This window comes from Eurosta solidaginis, chromosome 1 (assembly GCF_040869045.1).
Source record: "Eurosta solidaginis isolate ZX-2024a chromosome 1, ASM4086904v1, whole genome shotgun sequence".
NCBI classification, from domain to species: domain Eukaryota; kingdom Metazoa; phylum Arthropoda; class Insecta; order Diptera; family Tephritidae; genus Eurosta; species Eurosta solidaginis.
Window position 1 is genome coordinate 22809313 of NC_090319.1, and position 14770 is coordinate 22824082.

The following is a 14770-nucleotide window of genomic DNA, read 5'->3' on the forward strand; positions in this document are numbered from 1 at the left end:
AGACCTTGCTAGGTTAATTTCCGGAGTTAAGTAGAATGAAGTTGATAACTCTCGGCCAACTGCATATCAATGACACAAATTCTCTACAAAGCGGCTCAGTTCAGTAAATTTGGCAATTTAACTGGTAAATGCTGTATATGACCTAGACAAAATCCCACTTTTGGCCTCAAATTAAATCTGATAATCAGTTTCCGTGATGTTATGACTTCGGAGTATTTCACCTAAAAAACGAGACCAACATGATGACATTTTCTCCAGTTGTTGTCCTTCTATTTTTTTATTATTATAATTCCCTTTCGTTTTCCTCTTCCTCTGTTTCTTTCTCTACCTCTTCCTATCCACCCACTCTCTCTCTCTTTATCCTTATCTCTTTTCTTCTGATAATTATTTTCGGTCATGTTGTAACTTTGAAGTTTTTTACCTTGCAACCAGACAAACGTGATGATATTTTTCTCAGTCGTTCTACTTCTATTTTCTTTCTTATACCTCCTTTTGTCTTTCTCTATTTCGTCCTCTTCCCACTCTCTCTCTCTCTATCCTTCTCTATTTCCTTCTGATAATTATTATCGGTCATGTTGTGACTTTGGAGTTTTTGACCTTGAAAACGATTTCAACGTGAAGATATATTTCACAGTCGGTCTCTATTTTTTTCTTCTCCTTTTGCTCCCAAACTTCCCTTTCGTCTTCGTCTCTTCTTCTTTCCTCTCTGCCTCCATCCGTCTTCCTTTCTTTCACCCTCTTCCACTTCGCCTTCGCCTTCCCTTTCTTCTTTTTATCTTTATCTAATTTTTCAATTTCCCTTCCTCTTTCTTTTCCCCTGCATTTTTGTCTTCGTCTTCGTCTTCCTTTTCCCTTTGAGCTTATTCTCTTTTTTCCTCTTCAACTTCCCCCTCTTCTTGCTCGTCCATTTCCGTCCCCTTCAATTTTTGTTTTCACGTCCTCTTCCTCACCTTCTTCCTCTTTCTCTACCCCCCTTTTCTATCTCCCTCCTCTTCTCCTTTATATCATAGCCCAGCTGTGTTTAACGAAATCTCTCCACTGTGCCATCTATAGAACAAAAGCAACGCCTTTTAGTTGAATAAATAAATGAACCACCTCTACACACTTTTATATATGTATAAATATTTCTTGATAGTAAAAATTTGTTTGCCTTGACTTTTAAGAATTCAAACAAATATTTGTTCATTTACATTATACTAAGTACATATTGTTCTACAAAAACGGGCATCAACCAGCACATTCCTTGACACTACATGCAAAAAAATTTAAAATTCCAACTGCCGCTAAGAGAAAAGCTTTTAGTCTCAACTCAAATACTCTCAGCATATTTGTTTGCTTTACGCTCTCAGCACTTACTAAAGAAAACATGTGCGCGTTGTAAACGTCATCGTATCTTATAGCACACCTGACCATATCATAAGGATTTTGTTAGGATATATAAACAGAAAAGTGTAAATAAACTCACACACACACACACTTAAGTGAGAGTAGATTTGCCTGGTTTTGCCGCCATTGTAATGGCAACGAGCTTTCATAGTATAAGTGTGGTGAGTTTTAAGCGAGCGCGCCTATAAATACGATAGCACAGCATGCTTGTAGCTCAGTTGAAATTTACATCGTGTACCTATTACTTGGCTAACAAGAAAAAGAAAAGTTCATAACTACAAAAAAAAAAATTGTAATACTAATGTATAAATTAACAGTTTAACCCTTATATGTGCTAAAAGTTATATGTGTAAATGTTAAATTAATTAAATTATTCTAAGAAATCAATAAATTTAAGAGCAAAAAAATATTCATTTGTTACATAAATTTATGTATAGTTAAATAAGTCATTCAACTAAAACTACTTGTTCTTAGCTTTGATTAAAGTTTTGTGTAGAAAATTTCCAACATATCGACAAAAGCGAAAAAAAAGCAATTTTCCTTAACTTAATATTTTCTGTCACATCGCTGCTTCACACAAAGTAAACGTATGTTGCCTACATTTAGGCGTTTTAACTTCGAAAGTGCTCAAAAGTGTTAGCAAAATATTTGCATATTTTACATAAATGTGTTAGTATGTTTATATTGTTTTAAGTGAAGAGTTCACTTAAAATTCAGAGATAACGTAAATATATCTAACAAAATCATAATATGAAAAGTTTACCGCATGTGAAGGCATGTGAGAGTTACGGATAATAACGCGAGGAGAAACACTAACACATAAATGCCTACAAGCATTATAATGAAACAAAGCATTGACATACACATTTTTCATATGTGTATGTATGTACAAAAGTGTAAGCAATATAGAAGTAAGGCTGGTCAAAAATATTCAGGCACCTAAAGCGTAAAAAGCAAAGAAGACAAAAAAACTTAACTGAAACCGAGCTGCTGGCAGAAAAACAATATTAAATTATTTAAATAAATATTTAAGGTAAGCTCTTGCGGAACATGACTTACATTTTTTTGTTATAAATTTTGCAAATATTTATTGATTTATGGCGCTTTTTAACGGAAAATTTTACTTTTTAGCAAATTCGTTTTAGAGAAAAATTAATTTGCATATACCTCATAAATCGTTTTTGTCCAACGAATAAACCACAATTTCATAAGTGCAAGGCAAGTAGTAAATCATTTCAGGTACATGGGAGAAATACTAAGATGATTGTATTGGTATACTTATTAAGTATATCTTAGGGTGCTTAGTTTTAAGCAAACATTTTTTTTAAAGTTGAACTTTTAAAATCAAATAGATTTTTTTAATAATCGCAACACCTTCTCCGATATTCGCCGTCGACATCACCGACAATACCATGCGTCTTCTAAAGCCCTTTTTTCGAGAACTTCAAGGGGCATCTTATCTGCTCTTGACACCGTACACGATTTCGAGTCATAGCTCAGAGCAAGTATGATGTGCTGATAATCATTAGAGACTTAAAATAGTGCATTTATTCTTCGGCAAGAGACTTATTAACAAAAAAGATTCATTGTTTAAATTTTATTTTTTCATTGTTAATGTAGGTTTCCAGATAAACGAAGTCGTTCACAATTCCAACAGTGACGAGGCTGTCTAAGAGGAATTACTCCACTTATTTTTCGTACTCCAATTATTCTCCTTAAATATATCTACGCCAGACATAGAAGAGTCTACCATGTAAGAGAAGAGGGTATCAATATCATCCAAGGTCATCTTCACTATTTTAATATTGTACCGTGTTTTTGGAAGTTCCTGATTATTCTGCACTTTCTCTGATATCTGAATCTGATAAATAAATAACTCAAATATTCAGTAAAGCAATATGTTTTATACTTACACTACTTTGGTAGTAGCACTTCACTGATAGCGTTTTAAAATCAAACTGTTTCATGTTTCCTAAGCTTGCGCTGCTTTTATACTCTCTGTTGCCTCATTTGCCTATTTCTCCTAGAATCTAGACTTTTTGCGAACAGCCCTCTCGAATATTTGTATCTCATAGTTCGTTATTTAGTGCTATATACATATGTAAGTAATGTCACCTTTGCTCTTAGTTGATGATTAAATGATATTTGACCGTTTCTCTTTCTTCTTCGCTCTTAGCTGCTGGACTACATGTATGTATGTGAAATATTCTCTCCGCTATTAGCTTCGCTGTTTACATGTATGTGTGGCTGGTTGCTTAGATGTTTACATGTACTTATATGTGACCGCTTGTTTTGCTATTGTTGTGCATTTATTTACTAGCAGCGTAGAGATGTACCGAAATGCTAATATTTGCCACAATACATTTTTCATTGCAATTAAAATGCTCTTCTTCTTGAAAGACGGACTTACCATGTCTGAAGCCGGGTTCGATTTTAAGTAGCTCTGTAAAATATTTGCCAATCCTTGTATAGCTCATCGCGTTATTCAGTAGTAAAAGCTTTGTATGCATCTAAAACTCATGCTTGCGAGCATATAAACAGACAGAGAGATAGTACATGCCAATTCCCCATATCATATTGATTCTGTGTTTTGAACTGGCAATCTCTTAAATTCATACTAGTGTAAAGGGCTCTATCCACCTAGCTATATAAATGCTCCGCTGCACGCTTTGTAATTTGTCTCTAATTATTGTCTCTTTGCTGCTTTGCCTTTTATACATAGTTCGATACGTCTACACTATATGTTCTAAATCTAAATTCCGGGGAATATTTTAAGGCTCGCTCAACAGCCGTGTGCAATTTTTTTAATACATCTAATTTTTTTTTACCTCAAATCATAAAAGAGCTTTTTTTTACTTAATTAAAAAAAATCAGAGACTATGTAAGAACCACTTTCTTTTTTTATATTAACAAAGTTGACTCCGCCAATAGGCAGTATTAGCTTTCAGAGCTAACAAGGAAAAAGTTGCTCGTACGCCGTGCTGTACCAAGTTATACTAGGCAACGCTCTGTATGTTGAACTCAAAGCGATTATCGTATGCGAAATGGTGATTCCTTTAGGATTAAATTAATATTGTTATTATTCAATTGTATGAAATATTATGCATCTTATCTTTTACAACTCAGCTAATATAAAAATTTTTTTTAAACATATCGCTTATCTTTGCAGCTCGCCTGCCACACGCTGTAACATTTAACTTAGGTCCGGTTTTTCAGTAGTTGGTTAAGCTAAGCTTAAATTAGGTTTGCTTAAACTCTAGTCAAATTTAAACTCCAGTTAAACTACTCACAGTTTAAGGCCGCCCGTGGGTTAGGCATTTTTGTGAAAACATTGGTGTTTTATTATCTAGATTATTTGTAGATACGGCAGCAGCTGGATTTTGTTTACACAACAAACAAGGACAAACATTTCTCCAGCGAAATATATCTAGTTCCAGAGGTGATATCGAGCGTCATTATTTACTTATTCTTAAATCAGATAGTTCCCGAGTTGATATCGAAATTCGTTCTCCAACTATCCAACCTTTGAGAAATTTTGTACAATTTATAGTTCTCGAGTTGATCTCCAACGTTGAAACCTTCCTTAAGACGTCATTCTTAAATTATTTTCGGACCTTTGAAAGATTTTGGGAAATGTACAGTTCTCAAATGAATATTCAGCACATTTCTCCAGTGATATCCTACAATGGACATAGAGTTGAGTTGGAGTTGAAAACAATATCTCCAAGGAGGTACCACAAAACCAACACATGTTTATTGGGAGAAATAAACAGCAGTAATGAAGCGTAAATAAAAACAAATTATATATAAATTTTATTTTATTTTCGTGAAAATACTGTGAAATGGAATCTTACATTCGAGTCCTGTCAGAAAACCACAAGTTGGCAATTGAATATTTTCATCTTAAGTAATAGCATTTTTTGATGTATAAAAAAATCCCTCTCTTGCTGAGTACGCTATGATTGTCGAGTTGAGCCACTGTTTCGAAACAACTCTTGACATTTTAGAAGTATGCCTAGTTATCAACGTGAGCTCTAATGGTACCCAAATGCTTGTTGGGTATATTCGACGCTAACTAAGTTAGCTAAATATTGCCGAAATATTAAAGACCCTAGTAATAAAATTAAATTAAATTCCAGCTAATGTCAAGTAAGTTTCGTAATTCTTAGAAGTAGCTTAAGTGTGCTCAAAATTGTATTGTTATGGCGAACCAATTAAAAATTAGAGTGAGCTTAAAAAGATATCACAAAATCTAATATAATACAATTTGCTGCCCATATTTGTTTTTCTGAATTCAAAATTTAAATTTAAATTAGATATTATCCGAGTGATTTAAACATTGAATGTGCTTATTGCTACAAATGAAAGTAAGCGTAAAGGTATTCTGGATGTGTTATTTTTGGTCAAAAGAATCTAAATATGGAAAACACAACACTGGTAAAAAAAAAATTTTGAAACAACTCTACACTGGCTACTATCGCTTATTGTTGAAGTGTTCTATGGTTAGTACGGTACAAATCGTATCGCGTAACGTGCTGAAGTAATGGTGGATGTATATTGAGTTGATTTCCGAACTATTTCTGATTACTTCTTAATCTTTTTGATTTTCGAATATTTCACGAAAATTTTGCGATCATTATACTATTGTCAAACAGAAAAATATATTGAGGCAATTTCGATTTAAATTGAGTGGTGTTCATACAACTCAATTTAGCATACACAATAGTAATTTGATAGTTGGTTGGCTCATCTCTACAGCAACAACATACTTTTGTTCAGACTGTCAAAATGTGCGTGTTGGTATTAGGCGAATGGAATGGAATAAAATCAGAAAACTTTGCAATTTTTGTGTGCCGTAAAAAAATGTGTTCAATGTTTTGGTTTTATTTTGAGTTTGCCATCTTCTTTTGACAATCTCTACTCCAGTGAAATGAAAAAAATAAAATCAGCTGATGAAAAGAGCCAACCATATAAATGAGCCATGCATAACTGACGTTTAAATCTACTCAATTAACACACTTTACAAGGTTGCATTTGCAGTTTGAAACAATTTATTACACAATTTTTTTTAAACTGGCAATTTATTATTGCTATATTATATGATAAATTACGTAATAAATTGCCCAAATGGTATAAATTGCCAATTTGGTGTGTGTTTGTACATAGTATTACATTTTCAATCTTAATTTTTTTTGGTCCATTTCAGGTGAAATTATGTGTAATATATTATATGTGACTTGGAATCATGAAACGACCCTATTCTGCGAAAATACCTTTCTTTACTTTTTGAGTGATTCTTATACGAAATTTAACGCTACTTCAAATGGAACAAACCGACGTTTTTTATCTTTCTTCGCTTTTTCACAAATAGCTTTTAAATCCAAATCGGACCACAAATGCGATTTGTTTAAAATTTTCGAGCCATGCGCCACCTATCGGAGCTTTTTTCCTTATTATTGCATTGTAATCAGGTTCTGAACTATATTCCAAGTTTCAAGGTTGTAGCTTATCGGGAAGTTAATTAAATTTTAATTACAAAATTTGTTCATAACGGCCGGCCGCTACACAGAGTCAAGTTAAACAAAAACTTTAAACGCGTTATTCTCGAAAACTTGTTTTCGCAAAATAGGGTCGTTTCATGATTCCAGGTCACATAGGTTTATATCCATTGATCCATAATCCTGAAAAAAAAGAAAATTCAAAATGATCTTGAAATAGCCCGAAAGCGTTCAAGAAACAGTACCAAAGAAAATATTGAAACGACTGTCAATCGAGTATGAAATAATCCCGATATGATCGCAAAATGATTCTCAAATAGTTCAGAAATAATGCAGTAAAATTGTAGGCTATTGCGACCGCTGAGTGGAATATCATCTGCCGTTCAAATAATGCATTATCTCAGAATTTGGCAGAAAAATGCTCTATCTGGAAAAAATTCTGATATAAGAACCACTCTGAGGTGGGGCGTTATTCAAACGTTTTTTGAGGTAAGTAGTGGTTTCTATAGACTTCCCTTCGATACCTTAAAGGCAATTTTTAAATGACCGAGCCTACTGAGTTTAGCGAAACATTGATAAACAACATAAACCTAGGTGTAGGAGAGTGATTTCGTCACAATGCGGGAGTATCCATTGTAATACCATTAATATTAATCAAGGTAAACATCACCTGATCTTATGTGGTCAAAGCAGTATAACAACATCCACATATTCATGTCAAAAAAGGTACGTTTATAGACATGCGACTAAAAATTTGGTTGGCGAAAGTTTGTTAACCATTCAGATCTAAAACGCATCATAAATTGGCTCTTCACTGCCTAAGCGATTTTGGCAGTTTCGTAACAAGTCGCGCCAGCTATACCTATTTCGCGACAACTGGAGGAGCACCAAAGGAGGTAAAGTCTTCATCCAACTGCCTCTCCCAACTCAGTGGAGGTCCTCTCCCTTCTTTGATTCCAAACTGCGTAAATACTTTCTTGATCGAAGCGTCTTCGTCAATTCGTATAACATGACCTAGGCAACGAAGCCTTTGGATTTTTATTCGCTGCACTGTCATCATATCTGCGTAAAGTTGATTATATCTCCTTCGATACTCGCCATCGACATCTTGAACAGGACCATAAATCGAACTTTTCTCTCGAACTCTCCAAGAACCATCTCATCTCCTCTCAACACTTTCCATGATTCCGATCCATGCATCAAAACAAGGCTTGATTTTTCAACGTCGAGAGAGGACTTTATTTTTCATTTGCCTACTCAGTCCGAAGAAGCACTTGTTGTCAAGAGTTCTTCTTCGTTTGGTCTCTAAGCTTGCATTGCTTTTGCTGTTAAGATGAAGTTCTTCACAGCATTGAATTTTTATCCGTAGGCAGTGAAAAAAGGGCTGTGAAGGCGCCAATGTGCCGATGCTTTCTTGGATGACAGCAAGTATTTCGTCTTGTCTTGATTTACCGCAAGGCCCACTTGTTTTGCTTCTTTATATAATCCCGAGAAAGCAGAACTCACCTGGTCGATAATAAATTTAACAGGTCTGAAGCAGCGCAGATAAGGTCCATTCAGTTTGTTGACTACGGACTTCAGTCTTTCGCACAGTATGCTAGATAGAACTTTAAACGCGATATTAAGAGGGCTGATTCGGTGGGGATGGGTTTGCGGGGTCGCGTTTCTTGTGGATTAGGCAAAGTACACTTCCGAGTACAGATCTAAACATGTCCAGCTAAAGAAGAGAACTCATTTACGTGGTGTTTTACATAATTAATAAGAGCCGTGTCCTGTGAGACAATAATTATATCCTTATTATCAAAATGTTTCACTCAGAGGAAGTCAAGGAAGAAGTTTACAAAAAAAGCTATTTGTCTCGTTTACTTAAGCTCGTAGACCATGAAAATCTCTAAAAGTCTTGTCTGAAAAATTTTCGAATTCTAGAGAGAAGCGGTACCAATCCCAGTTTTTTTTAAATTTGTAGGTTGATCTTCGGCAAAAGTACGACTCATTTTGTTAATCAGACAATATCTTGTGGTTGAGAGCCCTATGATACTAGACTATTGAAAAAGATTAATCTAAGGCATTATTTAAATTTGTTTCTTGTAAAAAGGGATTAATTTACATAATTAATGGATAAATGTGACTTGTTGACAGTTCATTGGATGACCTGGATCGGGGCAGTCCTACTTATATACATACTTACCTTTAGTACTAAGGCACATAGTCCAATGAATGGGAATGACTTAATCGCCTTCCTATTTTATGCTGAGAGTTCTGATATGTAAGTTTATATCTATTTCGATAATTGGATGCCATTACAGACCACAACTAGACGATCTTAATTATAGCAATAAGTGTAACAAGCACAAATGGATATAAGAAACCGAAACGGTGTGAGTTTAGTGCTTTTTTCCATCAGTGATCAGTCTTGCAGGATATGCTTGGAATAACTTACTTCCGTTTATATTGCTATTTAATTTCATTATTATTCACGTAAAACTTTAGGCTATAAAAAGCTGAACAATCTGGTTCCACCTTTATAAAAATTTGATTTAATTATTTGTATCTATTAATATTCTTTTACCCACCATTTAACTTCTTTTATTTTCAGTTCCTATTTGTTTTTCACTTCATCTTTCTAAAGAAAATGTAACGCGGTAAAATAATTACACTTTAAGTGATATTCGCTCATCTGCAATTTATATCTTAACACAAACTAAGCTAATAACGACAGCAATTAAATTATAAATATACACATACATATTTTTTATACAGCTGCGATCACGAAAATAGCAGTGAACAGTTTTAGCAAATTTCGCAAATTATATTTTTCTATATATTTTTATTTAATAATTTTGGAAAATAACTTCATGAATGCAAAATAATCTAAAAAACGTTTTTGAAAAATTTCAAAAATACCAGAAGTTTGAATGTTTCAACTTCAAAATTTTTATCAGCATGCAGCTTTATAGCCAAATTAGTTTTAGTTTTACAAAGTACCAGTTATAAGTCTCTCAAAATTTAGAATGAATTTTGTCAATTTTTTTTTTTTTTTGGAAGTCTGTTTTAGATTTTCTCTCATTGGATTGGGTTTATTTTTTAATTGAAACAATCACCCCATGAAAAAGACATTTTGAAAAATTATAGTTGTTTAAGCGACTTAAGCTATGAACATTTTTCGTTCGTTTGTTTCAGTAGCCATTGAGTGTGCTTGTAATTCTCAACTGGTTAGTGAAATATTCTAAAGACATAGTTTGAGTTTTTTAATTAAAAGCGAGGTTCTTCGGATGGTGTGCTAATACATCAGAGCCCAGTGCTCGCCTCCATATCACACTTTGAAGGGGTTCTTCAAATAGAAGATGAAGTGGCTCGTTAGAGCGAAACCTCAGAGTGCCCAACGCTCGCCCCAAATTAAATAAATAAAATGTGTACTGATGCTATGCATCCTCCCATGACTTAAACACACCAATAACACTAAAACTACCCAACTTAATAAACTGAATCCCTTAAAATAAACACAAATAAATAAATAAAGGTGTAATGATGCTATGCATCCTCCCATGACTTAAATACACCAATAACACTAAACCTACCCAACTCAATAAATGGAATACATTAAATCAAAACCCCCATAAACTCAATACAGTCCATTAATAATAATAATTTATAAATTTAAAAAAAAAGGAAATGCTTGGTGGGAGTTGAACCCGCAACCCCTGGCGTTTGGTCGGGTACGTCAGCCACTGTGCCACGACTCATACGCTTACAAGCACATAAAATTACTCATTTATAACTCCTATTAAACTGCTCGCCCTCAATTGCCCAAAGCTTAGACATGGTCCTTCGAGCCGGATCACTGGCTCGTATGGAAGTTTCATTAGACGACTAAGCCGTCTAAGGGGGGAGTATGTCTAAGCGACTTAAACTATGAACATTTTTCGTTCGTTTGTTTCAGTAGCCATTGCCGGTAGCCGGATTCACAAATGGGAAATCCGGATATCCGCTGTTCTGCTATCCGGATACGTAAACGGAAAATCCGGATATCCGTATGTCCGGATACTGGAATATAAAAGTTGAATATCTGAATTGAACGAAGCAAACATCGAAAAATTATTCACAAAATATGTTTGTAGATTATTAAATTAACATCAAAAATTAAAAAGCTACAATTTTACAAACAAGTGAAAATAAGAACAGTGCCATTTTTATATTGTGAAAAAACGTTGTTAATCGATTTAAATGTTCCCACGAATTTATTGTTTTTAATGTTAAATAAACATACATGGTACATCAATTTGGTGCTTTCACTGGATATCCAAAAATACGGTTATTAACCGGATCTTCATAAATCCGGATATCCGGATATTTTCACAAGCGAATATTAACCGGGTATCCATGCCGTCCGGATTTTATCCATGTCAACGGATATTCGTATGGATATCCGGATATTCGAATATGCGGATAGTCCCAGCCCTAATGTTGACACAAAGATATCTTAAGCTAAGTATCTTCAGTTATGCTCATACTTCATTATTCATAATGAAGCCTGACGCTCTAGACTATTTGTTTCCGTGCTCAATTGCTATGTCAGTCATCGTTTGGAGGAGTTTATCTCCGGCCTGCCTTCTATTTAACTAAATCGCATTTGCTGATGAAAGTAATTTTCAAATTGCACGCACGTGCGTGCGCTTTCTGCATTGCACGTAATCAAAATGATTGAAATATTATTCAATTCACAAATGTAAGGAAATAATTCATGAGCAATGGGTTCATGCTTACTTCATACAAGTAGGAAATCTCAAGAGTTCAATCTTATTTTGATATATAGCACAAGCCATATACTTAAATTAATTTCTTCAACATGAAGTGGTATGCGAAATTTTGGTCGCTGCGCAAGTATTTTGTGCACTTACTTAAAAAAGGGAAGATAGACTCATCACGCTTTAACTTTAACAAATACAAAAGTTGCATCAAGATTGCAAAAAAGATTTAAGTGGCGCAATATTGTGATTGGAGAAGTGCCTTAGAGTCAATGGAAATAATATCAATTGACCTTATGACCACTTAAAATGACCAAAAAGTCAATTGAAGTTATATGCGGCATACTCTATTCTGCGCCCTAGGTACAATAAGCTACAGAGAAGATGTTATGCGGATTACTTAAAAAAGATTAAGCATAAAATTTCCTCTAATCCAAAGTCGTTTTATTCGTTTGTCAACTCGAAAAGAAAAATCAAGAGGTTTCCAACCGTAATAGCGTTTAACGATCTAAGTTATAATGATGACGATGAAATTGCCAATATGTTTGCCACCTTCTTTAAATCTTACTCCACTGCCTATGACTCCCCGCCATTGAACTATGCATTCAAACTGTCCTCGCTTAATTCAGCATTTGTTCCGTATATTCATACGGAAGACTTACTAAAACATCTGGAAGGCCTAAAAATTTCCTATTCTACCGTACCTGATGAAATTCCATCTCTTGTGCTAAAAACGTGTGCTAAATTCCTGTATACCCCTCTTACATGTCTTTTTAACGCATCCCTGAAGCAAGGGATATTTCCCAGAAAGTGGAAAGAGTCTTTTATAATACCACTTTACAAAAATGGGAATAGATCATATGTTTCAAATTATCGAGGAATATCAAAGCTTAGTGCTATACTCAAACTTTTTGAATCGATCGTCACAAAGCAACTAGATCATAGGGTATCCTCAATCATTGACTTGTCTCAACATTGTTTTTGCTCGGGTAAATCTACCGTGACTAACTTGCTTGAGTTCACAACTCATGTGTTGAACGGATTTAGGGTTAATAACGAAATTAATGTAATTTATACTGATTTTAGTAAAGCTTTTGATAAGGTTTCCCATTCACTTCTTCTGTTCAAACTCGATCGTTTTGGCTTCCCGCCTATCTTGGATATCTTCGTACTTGATGGATAGAAAATAAACAGTTATATTTAATAACTGTAGGTCAGAAGCTATAAATGTTACTTCTGGTGTTCCTCAAGTCAGCCACCTTTGTCCAGTGCTGTTTCTGCTGTTCATTAACGACCTTCCAAATGTTTTGAAGTACTGCAAGCCGCTAATGTACGCTGATGATGTCAAACTTCTTATACCTATCCGCTCACCTGTGGATAGATCAAATCTACAATCGGATCTGAATAGCCTAGTCGAATGGTGTAGTGTAAATGTAATGTTACTAAACCTCCCAAAGTGCAAGTTCATGTGCTTTACAAGGAAATCATACCAATCTTACGATTATATGATAGATGATTACACAATTAAACAAGTAATTAGTTTTGTAGACCTTTGGGTTACGATGGACCCTAAACTCGACTTTAAATTGCACATAGAAGGTTGTGTGAACACAGCCAAAGGGACTTTGGCGTTCGTTAAACGGTGGTCTAAAGAATTCGATGATCCATATATTACTAAAAATCTCTTTATATCTTTAGTGCGGCCAATATTAGAATACGCTTCGATAATCTGGAATCTTCGTTACCAGACACACTGCGAAAAATTAGAGTCGGTTCAAAAGCAATTCCTGATTTTTGCGGTAAGGGACTTATGATGGGACCCCTCAAGGATTCTTCTTCCCTACTCCTGCCTTATTCAGCTCCCTACGTTACGGAGTCGTAGGGAGATGGTAGGTATGTTATTTGTAGTAAAACTTATTAGAGGGATGGTAAATAGCCCTTTCCTGCTCGGTGAAATTTTATTTAATGTTCCCTTTCGACCATCTAGACATTTTCAACCGCTTCATATAAGCACATGCAGATCGAATTTTGAAATACACGAACCTCTTCGTTGTCTGTATACTGACTTCAATAAGCACTGCAAAAACATTGATACGTATGACACACTCTACCTAATAAAAAAATATCTGCTGACTACATTGAATACGCAATGATTTGGGTGGGTGGCTTGGAATCACGTCCTTTTCAACCTCCCACACATCGCAGCCCTACTTGTTGTGTGTCAGATATACATCAGCTGCTCGAATTCACGTCTTATCACCAGCTTCAGTAACTTTGGGCGGGTGGCTTGGAATCACGTCCTTTCCAACCTCCCACACATCGCAGCCCTACTTATTGTGTGTCAAATATACATCAGCTGCTCGCAATCACGTCCATTCTGACAGCACTAATAATCAATTCCCGTTGCTCGGCATCACAGTCCATCCCAACAACTGATTTAATAATGTATAATCATATTTTATAATATAATTTTGTTCAATTTGTACGCTTCTGTAATTTATCTGTAATCCGTACTATATTTAGTCTGATTAATTGCTAAACAGGCGGCCACCGTGGTGTGATGGTAGCGTGCTCCGCCTATCACACCGTATGCCCTGGGTTCAACTCCCGGGCAAAGCAACATCAAAATTTTAGAAATGAGGTTTTTCAATTAGAAGACAATTTTTCTAAGCGGGGTCGCCCCTCGGCAGTGTTTGGCAAGCGCTCCGGGTGTATTTCTGCCATGAAAAGCTCTCAGTGAAAACTCATCTGCCTTGCAGATGCCGTTCGGAGTTGGCATAAAACATGTAGGTCCCGTCCGGCCAATTTGTAGGGAAAATCAAGAGGAGCACGACGCAAATTGGATGAGAAGCTCGGCCTTAGATCTCTTCGGAGGTTATCGCGCCTTACATTTATTTATTTTAATTGCTAAATTTGTAGACTAATAAATAAATAAATAAATAAATAAATATTGTTATGATCATCCTCCTTTTTCGAAATGGTCATAAAGTCAACCTTTTTTTTCAAGTGACCATAGAGCCAATTATTTTGTTTGGCATCTCCACGTATTAAAATGTTAACAATTGTTTATACTGGTTTGTTGTTTACCTTGAATTACAGTAAAGTTTTATTAGTTCGGCTACATTTTTGTTCATCCTAATG

The 14770-nt window shown here is 35.0% G+C and overlaps 1 protein-coding gene across 4 annotated transcripts in view; it reads left to right on the plus strand.

Annotated features, from left to right (window-relative positions):
• Nucleotides 1–1671: 1671 nt before the first annotated feature.
• Nucleotides 1672–14770, plus strand: part of LOC137250171 (diacylglycerol kinase eta) — a 207883-nt gene continuing 194784 nt past the window's right edge. For all 4 annotated transcript variants that reach the window (XM_067782561.1, XM_067782566.1, XM_067782581.1 and 1 more), the window contains exon 1: nt 1672–2419. The gene's annotated coding sequence lies outside the window, so the exon portion shown is untranslated. The remainder of the gene's footprint in view (nt 2420–14770) is intronic.